This window comes from Aythya ferina, assembly GCF_964211825.1.
Source record: "Aythya ferina genome assembly, chromosome: 6".
NCBI lineage: Eukaryota > Metazoa > Chordata > Aves > Anseriformes > Anatidae > Aythya > Aythya ferina.
The window spans coordinates 38197356-38208408 of NC_140303.1; the positions used below are offsets into that span (position 1 = coordinate 38197356).

At 44.6% G+C, this 11053-nt stretch overlaps 1 long non-coding RNA gene across 1 annotated transcript in view; it reads left to right on the forward strand.

Moving 5' to 3' along the window:
* Positions 1-10259, forward strand: part of LOC311439043 — a 22534-nt gene extending 12275 nt beyond the window's left edge. Inside the window, exons 2-3 of the long non-coding RNA XR_014694519.1 lie at positions 4531-4605; positions 9884-10259. This is a non-coding gene — a long non-coding RNA (uncharacterized lncRNA). The remainder of the gene's footprint in view (positions 1-4530; positions 4606-9883) is intronic.
* The last annotated feature ends 794 nt before the right edge of the window (positions 10260-11053 follow it).

The window sequence follows — 11053 nt, forward strand, 5'->3', positions numbered from 1 at the left end:
GGGAGCGGCAGCACCCGCTCCCGCTGTGCTCGAATCAGCGCGCGGTGCCTCTCGCCCAAGGTGGGTCACGCAGTTGTCTTCTCCCATTTGGCAGGATATCCTGTCCACCAGCGGCACAGATGTCACAGGGGACAATGCCCGGGTTATCGGAGGAAGATCTTTGCCCTCCTCCCTCCCCCCTCCAACCTGATCAGTTTTTGTAGACAAATGTACACCGTAAACATGCTTAAAAAGCTTTGGAGGGCTGAGGGGGTTTTTGTGCTGCGTTAGGAAATCGATGAAGTCAGGCCGTGCTAAATAGCTGCTCCTCCAATGTATGTAATTAATTTAGGAGGGCTGTTAATTTACCTGTAAACATGACAGTCAGAGAGAAAAAAGGAGGTGCGATGTACAGGGGAAGATGCTGCTTGCTGGGGTTTATTTCTTCCACGCTGACAATTATTGAAACATAAAGTTTTAAAATGACTGGCAGCAGGGAGGCATTCTGCTTTTCTAGCCAAAAATTAAAACAACATCAACAAAATGCCCCAGCCCTGCTTTTGAATAACCCCCAACCTGTTTAAGCACAGTGCTGTTAACAGAGTGGATGCCGAGTGAGTATCTGCTGTAGTCTCTGGAATATTGTTGCTTCCCAGCAAAGACCATGCTAAGACAATTTTTTTTTTTAATTGAATAGATTCCTTATTAAATAGATAATTGACATAAGGTCAAAAGGGGCCATTTTTGCATGGTCCCCCTAATAACAGCATGTTTGCAAAGTTTCCTGCCGGCTGCACACTGCCTGCACGTTATGGCTTAATTGCAGATTTTTTGAAAAGACAAAATATGTTCATATCTGAGGAATTATGTCTTGCAGCCTACTAAATATGCTAATGCAATACTAAGCAGGGATAAAGTTCTTGCCATACCACCCAACAGTTGCGTGGGACCCGCTGCCAAGTTATTGTTAATTGTAAAGCGCAGGCAGGCTTTGCAATCCATCTTAATTGTCATCCTTACTCCAGGTTGGGCGATAAGGCGAGATGTTCTGTTTAAAGTGACAATGTTGACAAGGGGAAAGGGTGTGGGCCCGGGCTTGCGGTTCTGGAGGGGTTACGTGCTCTGACCTGCCGTAGGTTGATATGGACGGTCTGCAAGGGGATTTTAGTTGTCATGGGGTCCCCAGGCAGTTGAATAGAGTGACTGTCTGTCCTGCTTTTTCCTGTTAGGATCCTGACACGTGGAGCATTGATGAACTCAGCATAACGTTGAATGGGAGCTTTTTGGCAGCTGAGACACAAGGGCTAAGCTGCAGGTCAGAGATAACACGAGTGCAGATCTCCTCATGCACACAGTTCGGAGCATGCTTTCTTCCCTCCTGAGTGCAGGAAATAGCTCATGTTAAATACGTTCACTTTTCAGTTTTCCTTTCTTCTAAAACGGAGCTTGACAGATTGGGCTTCTCAACCCCCCTCCTCCTTTTTTTTTTAATTTTTATTTTTTTATTTTTTATTTGCCACCTCTGCTTTCTACCTCAGCAATACTCCTCAGGAAGCAGGAGTTAATCTTGGTGAGGAAACGATAAGGTGATGCTTGATTTTTCAGGGGAAAGCAGAAGGATGTGACTGCCCGGTAACTGCACAGAAACTCACGGGCCTCCTTTATTTAGGGCTTCCCTTTGCTTTTTCCTCCCGCGTCCTGCCGGAGGGGGCCGGCAGGTCTCGCGGAGGTGGGCGCAGGGCTGAAATAGCATCGGGGCAGGAAGGAAGCGCCGGGAAGGTACAGCGATAAAAGCAGCTTCCCCGCGCTCCTCTATCAGCTACCCCGATCAGGTGAATTGGGTCGTTGCTTTCCCAACTTTGATGCATCCTGGCTGGCACAGAAACGTGTCTTTGAAGTCGTTTCATACTCGGCCAAGTTTTTTACATGATTCCAAAAGAAAGAGGGCGAGCATTGTCTTCGCTAAATGATGTCAAGCCGGCATCCTGTGTACCGAGACAATGTGGGAGCCTCTATCTACTCTTGGCATTGCTATTGAGGCTGTATTTGCTGCTGGAAGTGTTTATGTTAGGGAGGCTTGAACCTGGCCGAGGTTTAGGCAGGGGGATCTCTCTTTAGTAACTGTTTGCTTGTGTACAGGCGAATATGTGTGGATATGCACGTATGCTTTTATGTGGCTCCCATAGAAGATAAACTTGCAGGCATCTCCAGCTCATCCCCAGCATCCATGTGGAGGGTGTGGGCAGACCCCCGGTGCAGGGTCACTCCTCAGAGCCCCCGCAGTCCTTTCTCCCACTCAATATGAGGGAAGCAATGGCAATGATCAGCGATGATGGAGCTGGCCTGCCACTGAGGGTGCATCTCTGGTGGCAGCGAGCCCAAGACCACCCAACTCCCCTCAACTCCATGCCCATGAAAATCCAGAAGTCCTCCCCACCACAGGTAGGAACGTGCATGGCTTGGCCTGAGCAGGACTTCTCAGTGGGAAGAGCCTTGGTGGTATTGGGGGGCTCTTCTCCTGGCAAGGTGGTGCTCTGTGCGCATGAGCAGAGCCAGAACGAGGCCTTATTGTGCGTACCCAACCACATTAGCAGATTCCTGTGCCCATGTTTAGGCTTTCAACAACTTAATTGGGCCTCTGCAGCAAACTGTCTGCAGCCAAGGGGCTAGTGCTATTGTTTATTCCCGTGGCTATCACTGAGAGCCACGCAGACCAGGAGGAGGGCAGACACAAATACTGCCTTTGTTGCACTCGGGATGCTCCTTTTGCCATCCCAAACAATCTCATACCAGCTCCCGAGTGACTCCAGCCATGGCCAGCGCTGCTCCCAGCCTAGGGAATGCTTCCCAGCTGCCGCAGCACCATTGCAGTTTTTCCTTGGAAAGCAGTGCTGGGAGCACTGCGTTATTTTCTTTGCTAAGTCGCGAATTCATTATGAAATTTATACAATGAGATCTATGACTCGGCTAATATTTCCACAGAGCAGTTTGGCCTTTTCATTCCAGAGAGGGTTGGACAGGAGCTAAGAAGATCTGGCTTTTGTTTTCAACTCTTCTACAACTTCCTGTATGACCTTGGGCAAGTTGCTTAATCAAGCTGTCTCCAGCTTTCCTTTGTAGTAATGCTACTCGCAAATGTTAGAAGAGTTGTGAATATGCACGGTTGATTTGGTAGGTGATGTTCAGGTACTAATTTGATATGTTATAGAGGAAAGTAGCCCTGTGCAATAAGCAAACTGCAGTCTTGGTGTCTCACCTTGGATTTGAATGCAGATTTCAAAGAAACAAGGAGAGCAGCAACAGTCTAGGTAATCCAAATCATAATAATGCATTTTTTTAGAGGCATGTAGTGGAAAGTTATATAGATGGTGGTCAGAAAGTGCATTCAGCAAGAGCATGTTAGAAATCTGAAGAAGAGATCTGAAGAAGAGGACAGAGAGACACCAGAGATGAAGGTGTGACATGGTACATTATGCTGGATGCTGAATTTGCCTGTAAAAATGCAGCCCTCTGTAGGTGGGGGAGAGGAAAGCCTGTGCTGGACATCCTCCAGGAAAGGGGAGCTTGTGCTAAGAGCAGAGCCTGTACTGTTAAATGGGATGCTCTAATACAGAGAAAAGAGCAGACGATCCTTGGTCTGAGGAGGGTGAGAAATTTGCTTAAGTGTATTGGAATGTGCATTCACACACACATGCACCAAATAAAATGTGTGTGTGCCACAGAAAGCTCACACAGCTTTCATTAAAGCAATGGACATCTATTTACTTGGAGATAGGATGTATATTTTTAAAGCTGCAAGAATACATTAATAAATGCTAGCATATCTGAGGACTTGATTACAGCTGGGTTTATAGGGAGTGGTAATATCTTTATTAAGCCAACTGATATAGTTGGAGGGGGAAAAACAGACAAGCCCTCTACAGGACTCTTTACTGTAATTAAAATAGGCTGCCTATATCTGCTTAAATAATTTGTAAACTCTTAAGGCCAAATGCTGCAGCTAGTTACTATTAGTGAGAAACTGTAAACTACAAAATCCCAAACCAGGAAGTCCCACGGAGATAAAAAAATATCTAAAGAACAGTCAGAAATGTGCCCTATATTATTGATGCTCCGAGCAGTATTAAGTTGTGAAGGGCTGGAATGTAAACAGAGTTACAGATGTCTGATGCCGTAGGTTGAATTCGGGAAGCAGGAAATGCACTCCTTCGCTTGGGATGTTTTTAAAAACACCTTCTGCTTGTCTTTATCTGAAACAGTTAAAGTTTTGTTTAACCTACAGCTTTGAAGGAGAGCATGCCACGCAGCCAAGTTGTTTCTTGTATTTATAGTGGCAAAAATAGGAGCAGAATAGCAGGGTCCCAGTTCACAGAGAGCTACATTTTAGAAATGACCTAATGGGAGAGGATAATAGTAAGGGTAGGTTATGTCACAATGGATAAAAATTACAGCTGTGCACACATATGCTTACTTGGTTTGGGTGTCTGCATCTTAGACAATTATTTTACCTATTTCTATAATGTAACACTAATGATTATTTTCCTCCCTCAGGGTGAAGTGCAAAGGATCATTTTTTTTTCCTAGAAGAGAGTGGGAAAACTGTCTCAGTTGGCTCTAAATGCTCTGGTAATTCTGATATTTCTTTTCCCAACCTTTACAGCCTTATCTTATCTCCCTATGGTCGTTGTTACCCCTACCAAGCTCTGCTGATGGGCTCCACCAGCACGACCCTGCTAACATCACTATGTTTACTCCTGATTTACATAGGTTGGGCAGAGAACAACAATTGCTTGTTATACTTTCTAGCGCAGGCTCTGCTCTTTTCAAAACCCATCCCCAAAACAGAGTAACCTGTTGCTTTTAAGGAGTGATATTTCTTTGTTGTGCTGGTACAAATGAGCTCAGAACCTGCTTTTGTAAGTCAACTAATTCCTAATGAGGGTATCTCAAAGGCAGAGCCGCCCTAATGAATGCTTTTTCAGAACAGGAGGATCTCCTACTGCATTTGTAATGCCGATGGGCAGCGGTCCTGGCTGAAGATTTCTGAGAACTTTAAGAAGTTTCTCAGACCTTGCAACACGCCCCGCTGCACGGGACAGCATGTTATACCAACAGCCATTATAAACCTGGAATAGTCTTTGTCCTTTTCATCGTGATTGTTGTTGGTAAACTCGTATAAATGGGAAGTGCCATTTCCTTCACATTGTTTGAAGTGTATTTGTTCAAGAAATAACTAAATGACAGCTTTCCGTGTTTAAAACAGGAGAGTTTTCCCTAATGCCCTAAGTCTAAATTAGTATTCTTGATGTGCCGATGAGACTGGAATAGTAGTGCAGCCAGGCTGGGTCTAGGCACTAACACGTCCTGGGAGTTCATCTCTTACCTAATAAATAAATCATAAATAAATCCTTTTTATTTTTTATTTTTGGTAAATTTTTTTATTTTCATTTTATTTCTTACTGCCAGCTGAAAAGTTGAATTAGAAAGGGGTGCCAAGTGCTTCTTTTGGAAATATTTTGTTTGGATGACTCCTAGGTAACATCAGAGACACCTTTCCTGGGTGGAAGCTCTGAGACAGATCAGAATTACTGTGGCAACGTGGATTTCCTGAGTAGCTTTTTTGCATGTGCTATTGAATTAGTGACTTTAAAAGAAAACAGTTTTCACAGTTCTTCTGTGTGTGCAGTATACCATCATGATTTTCCCCTTCATTCCTCATTTTTTCATATGTCTGAAACAACAGCAAGGGAAACAGAAATATACCTTGACTGATGGGAAGGAAATAGGTGAGAATGTGGAAGACCCTTATAATTAAATCAATTGATACAAAGAAAAAATCGTCCGTTGAATTTGTTTTTGTGAGCAGTGCTAGTTGCCTTGCCAGTCTGAAGCTGGCACTGTGGGTTTGCTGTAATCACTGAGCTGAGAAAAAGAGACACGGGTTTTGTTTGTTTGTTTGTCATCACGGAGTTGAGCAGGACTTAAGAGTTGAATGCACAACATTTTTCTCTGCTTTCATCCTCTTCTCTTTGATTCCACATAAGTTCTCCTCAATGCTTCCAATTTGGTTTCTGACCCTCCTTAAGAATTAGGATTTATATATTACTTGTGAATACCAGCTTGCAAAATGTGGCTCTTGGTTTTTAAAATGAATTGTGATAAAAATCAGCTACATGTGTAATTTCAAGTGCTTTGCTCGCGTGCCACCTCCCACGGGAGAGTGTGCACGTGTTATATTGCTCTGGGGACACCCAAGCCGTAGCCCTCGTTCTGGCCTGTTGTCAGGTCTGTAGGAAGGATGGCATGTTGGGTTGGTTGTGGTAAAGCATGGCACACGGCCATGTGGTAAAGCATGGCACATAGCACACGGCCCACAGCCTGAATCCTGGACAGGGTGCAAAATGCTGATGTGCAGACCTCGGGGTTGCAGCACAAAGTTGTTCAAAGATTAGGAGAAGCAAAATACACATTTGAGAGGAAGAAATAATGTAATCAAATAAGATGGCACAGAGCAATGCCAAGGAAAAAAAAAAAATTCCTTGAGTCAACCAATCCTGTCTTGTGCACTTCATCACCAAAGCCAGTAATCCTCTATCACTTGGAGAGCAGCTTCAAAAGACCTGTGCTATCCAACATTTTGAATGCAGCTGGTTGAAGATCAAATACTGAGACGACAGTTCCTTTCTTTAACTTCAGGAGTGGGGTCTCTGCCTTGCTGGGTTTCTCTGGTGCCATGCAGAGGGTCATACCCCTGGCTCAGCATTCTCCCAGCATCCTCCCAGCATCGCACACTAACTGCTCTCCACAGCCCTGGTTGTAAAGCCTGTGCCAGAGGCAAAGAAAGGGATGGAAAGACATGTGGTGGAAATATGTTTCACTCTAGCTTTACTTGGCTTGCAGATGGTAAATTCAAGATTAGTACAAGCTAGCCAGAGCAGCCCAAAGACAGCTCCAGCATACTTTCAAAGCTAACCTTTAGGCACAGCAGTCAGTATTTACCATGAGCTGGCTAATTTGCTTGAACATTTCTGAGGTCTGAGGAGGTAGATGTAGCATTGAGCATGAGTTACAGATCTCTACTCAGCTCTCAGCTATTCCACTTGCTCCCTGTGGCTGCAAATCAACTCTCCAGTGCTGTGCTTCTTCTAATTCTCTCATACTTTCAGATCTTCAGCTGGCAAAATATAAAATGGAGCGTGTCACTGAAGTTGCTTTTGAGCGGGTGAATAGCCAAAGGGCTCATCTGGTAAGCAAAGTTGCCATTTCCAGACCAAGGCTTCAAGTTTTTGACACAAACATGAAAGGATATTGCCTTCTGTGCAACTGGGCTACAGCTGAGGGCCTAGTTCTGACTCATTTTCCAGCTGACCCTTCTGGGAGGAGGGAGGAAGTCTTCTGCTGTGTCATGTCCTACGGCAAAAGGGATGGGCACTGCACACCAGCCGACCTTCAACAGGTTTCTCTTCCTTGGCACTGGCCAAGATGCCAGCTAGACCAGACTGTTCCTTAGGAGGATGTAGACAGTCTGATCCCTAGAGAAATTCTCCAGAATTACCAGAATTACCCACCTAGCTTGACTTTATGCCTTGACACATCTGTGAGTCAATAGGGTGGTGATGCATTTTGCCAGATGCTTAAAAAAAAAAAAAAAAAAAGAGTCCTGACCCAGCGGTTTTGGTAGTCATCTCTCTGACAGAGACCTTAGCCAGCTTTCTGTAGGGCAGTCCCATGGAGATTGCACAGGAGTCAGTATGAAGCACTCAGTCTTTTAAAATGGTCCTTTCACCACTAATGCCTCTTCTGTCTGGGATGTCTCAGGCCATGGTGACATGGTGATGTCAAGCTGTCATGTCTGTGGCCAGTCAGTGTTTGCAGTGCCCCTCTAACTGTTGGTGAGGATGTGAGTATCTGGTGCTCCCTATATCAGCCCTATGCACCTTCGGTTTGCAGCCAAGCCAGCCATCCTTAATAATAGCAGGCTGGATTTCTGTGGTGAGACGTTGAGGTTAGGTGTCACAGGGTGCAGCTACATGATAAGGGCATGACGTCTGCTGCTTCGGGGTGCTGGTAGTGACAGCTCAAACCGAGTCCAGCCTGGACATACCAAACTGTGGGACTTGCCCTGCCATGCTCCTCCAGGGCATCTCTCTCCACAGGGCAGGCTGCCTGGTGTGGTAGGCTCCCAGCACTGCAGCTTTTTGGGGATGGCCAAGAGCCACAGAAGGCTGTCGCCCATTTAAAGGTGCAGAAGTCTCCTTCTAACCAGCAAACACCGCGGCCTCGCCCGCCCTGCCGTTTCCTGCCGGCCCCAGAGATAAGCCCGCATCGGGTCAGAGTGAAGGTATCACCGTGCCCTGTCTTGGGGCGCAATAAACAGCAGATGCCTGGGGAGCAGCACGAGAGCAGGGGAAGCAGATAATAGCTCTTCCCAACACTCCCAATTTTCAGCAAGAGTCCTTGATCTGACAGATCAGCCGAGACCGTGAGTGTGACCTGAACCATGGTGCTCGTATGAGAGCCAATGCGTCCTTCCGCACCATGGCAGAGCTCTCAGCACCACTGCCCAGCGTGAGGAAAGCTGCTGCTACTGAGATGTCTCCAGCAGGACTGCATGAATGAGGCCTGTAGTTGCTATCAGCCTGGGTCTTGTGCTTCATTTTCTATTGTTGTTACTACAGACTGAAGTATTTTAATGTTTAATAACACAAGTGGGGAAAGAAAGTTTAAAGAAACAACAGCAGAGCAGCTCCTATGTCAGAATGTCTCCAGTCAATGCAGGAGGAGTTACCCGCTGCTGGGCCATTTATTAGCCTGTTTTCAGACACCTTTCTAAAAACCAGCAGTGAATATTAATAACCATCTCAGTAGTTAAAACCATTAGGTAAGCCTTGTTATTTTTCCTTTCTTTCCCCCCCCAGGTCATGGCCAGAGGGCCAGCCCTGCTGGCAGCCCCTGCTTGAGAAGCAAGCCTGGCTGGGGCGTGAGGAGCAGCATCAAAGCACAGCCTCCCGCGGCTCTCCTCACCCCGCCACCAGCGCGGGATGCCCTTTATTTTTATACATAGTTTTTTATGACTTTAAGAATAATTTGGTGGATCTCTAATCTGGTTATCTGCTGTAGCTGCAGTGTACGCTGTGTGTCTGACTCCCACGGCCGAAAGCCTCTGTTTCCTTTCTGCCAGTACCTTAGTATCTGCCTTGCCCAGGAGTCTGCTGATGAAGACTTCCTGTTTGTTTTGAGTCACTGCTGGAGTGATAAATACACTTCAGCTCTCTCCTCCGAGAGGAAAGAAACCAGCTGCCCCGAACTGAGGAGAAAATATGTAGAACTTCCACCAAAGGGCCCCGTTATCACCCAGCTCCTATGGAAGCACGAAACGAAGCAGCACAAGCTATGGCAAAGGCACGATTTTCATATTAAAAATGTTCCTCCGTGTGCGCAGGCATGAGCTGTTTGCCTTTAATCATTTATTTTCACTCCATAACTTTAATTTTAAAACGGTTGAGAAATAAATAAATAAAGACCAAACCCCCATAAACTTACACGACAGAGTAATGCTTGGCTGGATAAACAAACAATTATACTTGTGGTTTCTTCATCTGACCACAAGCTTTAAATGCCATATTTTTGCATGAACCTATAATGCTTCTGGATAAACAATTGTGTTTATATTGTCAGGAGTATCCAGCGTAGTGTTGTGTAATTTCTATGTGCGATTACTAGGATATATGATAAATTCCAAAAGAAAAGAAAAGAAAGGAAGATTAGATTATTAAGTCATTTTTAATAAAAACAGCATAGTTTGGAATTGCTTATAGCTTAATTTGTAATTTTAGAAGAATGCAGCATTGGCTTTTAAGTTTCTGCAATTATCTTTTCATCTCTTTTTATCCTTTTTTACTAGAGATGGGGCCCAACCCAAACCCTTGGATCTAAACGCAAGGTCCAGGTTCAGATCTGAGTTCACAGCTTTAACCTCGTTCCTGAAGACGTGGCGTCAGGCCTGCGAGCCCCAGCACACGTCGTGTTTGCATTTCAAAGCCCAGCTCCAGGGATTTACTTCTGCCAGTCGGAGTGGTGAAAGTGGTTCTGGCCCTAAGGCTTTGGGGTGCTTCCAATCTGACAGGAAACCCAGGTGGGATGCTGGGGTCAAAATAGGGTTGTAACATATCAGGAGAGCTATCGGTCAACAATTTTAAAATAACACTTGTTGAAGAAATCATGGGAACAGCTTTGGACCAGTCTAAACCCTCACAAGGTAGATGCTGTGCTGTGCTTGACCAAGCAATGTCTTTTGGGGAGGTTGCAGTCCTTTGGTGTGGCTTGGAAGAGGATGTGCTTCCAAAGAAGATTATTTTTGTGTGTGTGAAATGTGTAAAAAGTACACAGCACAAAGTGTTGCCTTTGGTAGATGTTTGAACTGCTTCTTGTGGAATTTTTTTTTTTCTACAGTTTTTGATATGTTTCTCCTTTTTTTTTTTAATATTTTTTATTTTTATTTATTTATTTATTTTTTAATGTAAGCTCCTTAAGCACTGGCAAACAACGTGTACTTCTCTGTACTCGCTGGCACATTCCCATTCCAATGAGCTAGCTGGGCTCTCTCCTTTATATCACTGAGTGAAATCACACGGAACAAAAATAATCATATTTAAGCAGATTGAAGTATACTTTTTTCTGTGGTTTACCTTTACCATCTCCTAGTAAAATATAATTTCTTCTTTAACAGCAGATGAAAAAAGCCATTATAGCTTTAAAGCATGAGATTATAAAAGACTGCAGCTAGTTTAGATCTCACAGTTAGAAGTTAATTCTAAGTCACTGGAATTGAAAACATCAGTTTACAACATTTACTGGCTTGCTATAAAAATGTATTCCCCTGTGTTATGTTAAACATGAGAAACTACACCTCAGTGTGTCCATTATTTATATATTTATTCATATCTTGCTGCTTCTGATTCAGCTGTGTAACTGTATGCAAAACAGATAATTACTGGGGAACAGAATAATTTGTATTTGGAGGGGAATAAATACCCTAAAGGATTTGCTTTTGGGGAAAGAACAAACTGCAAAG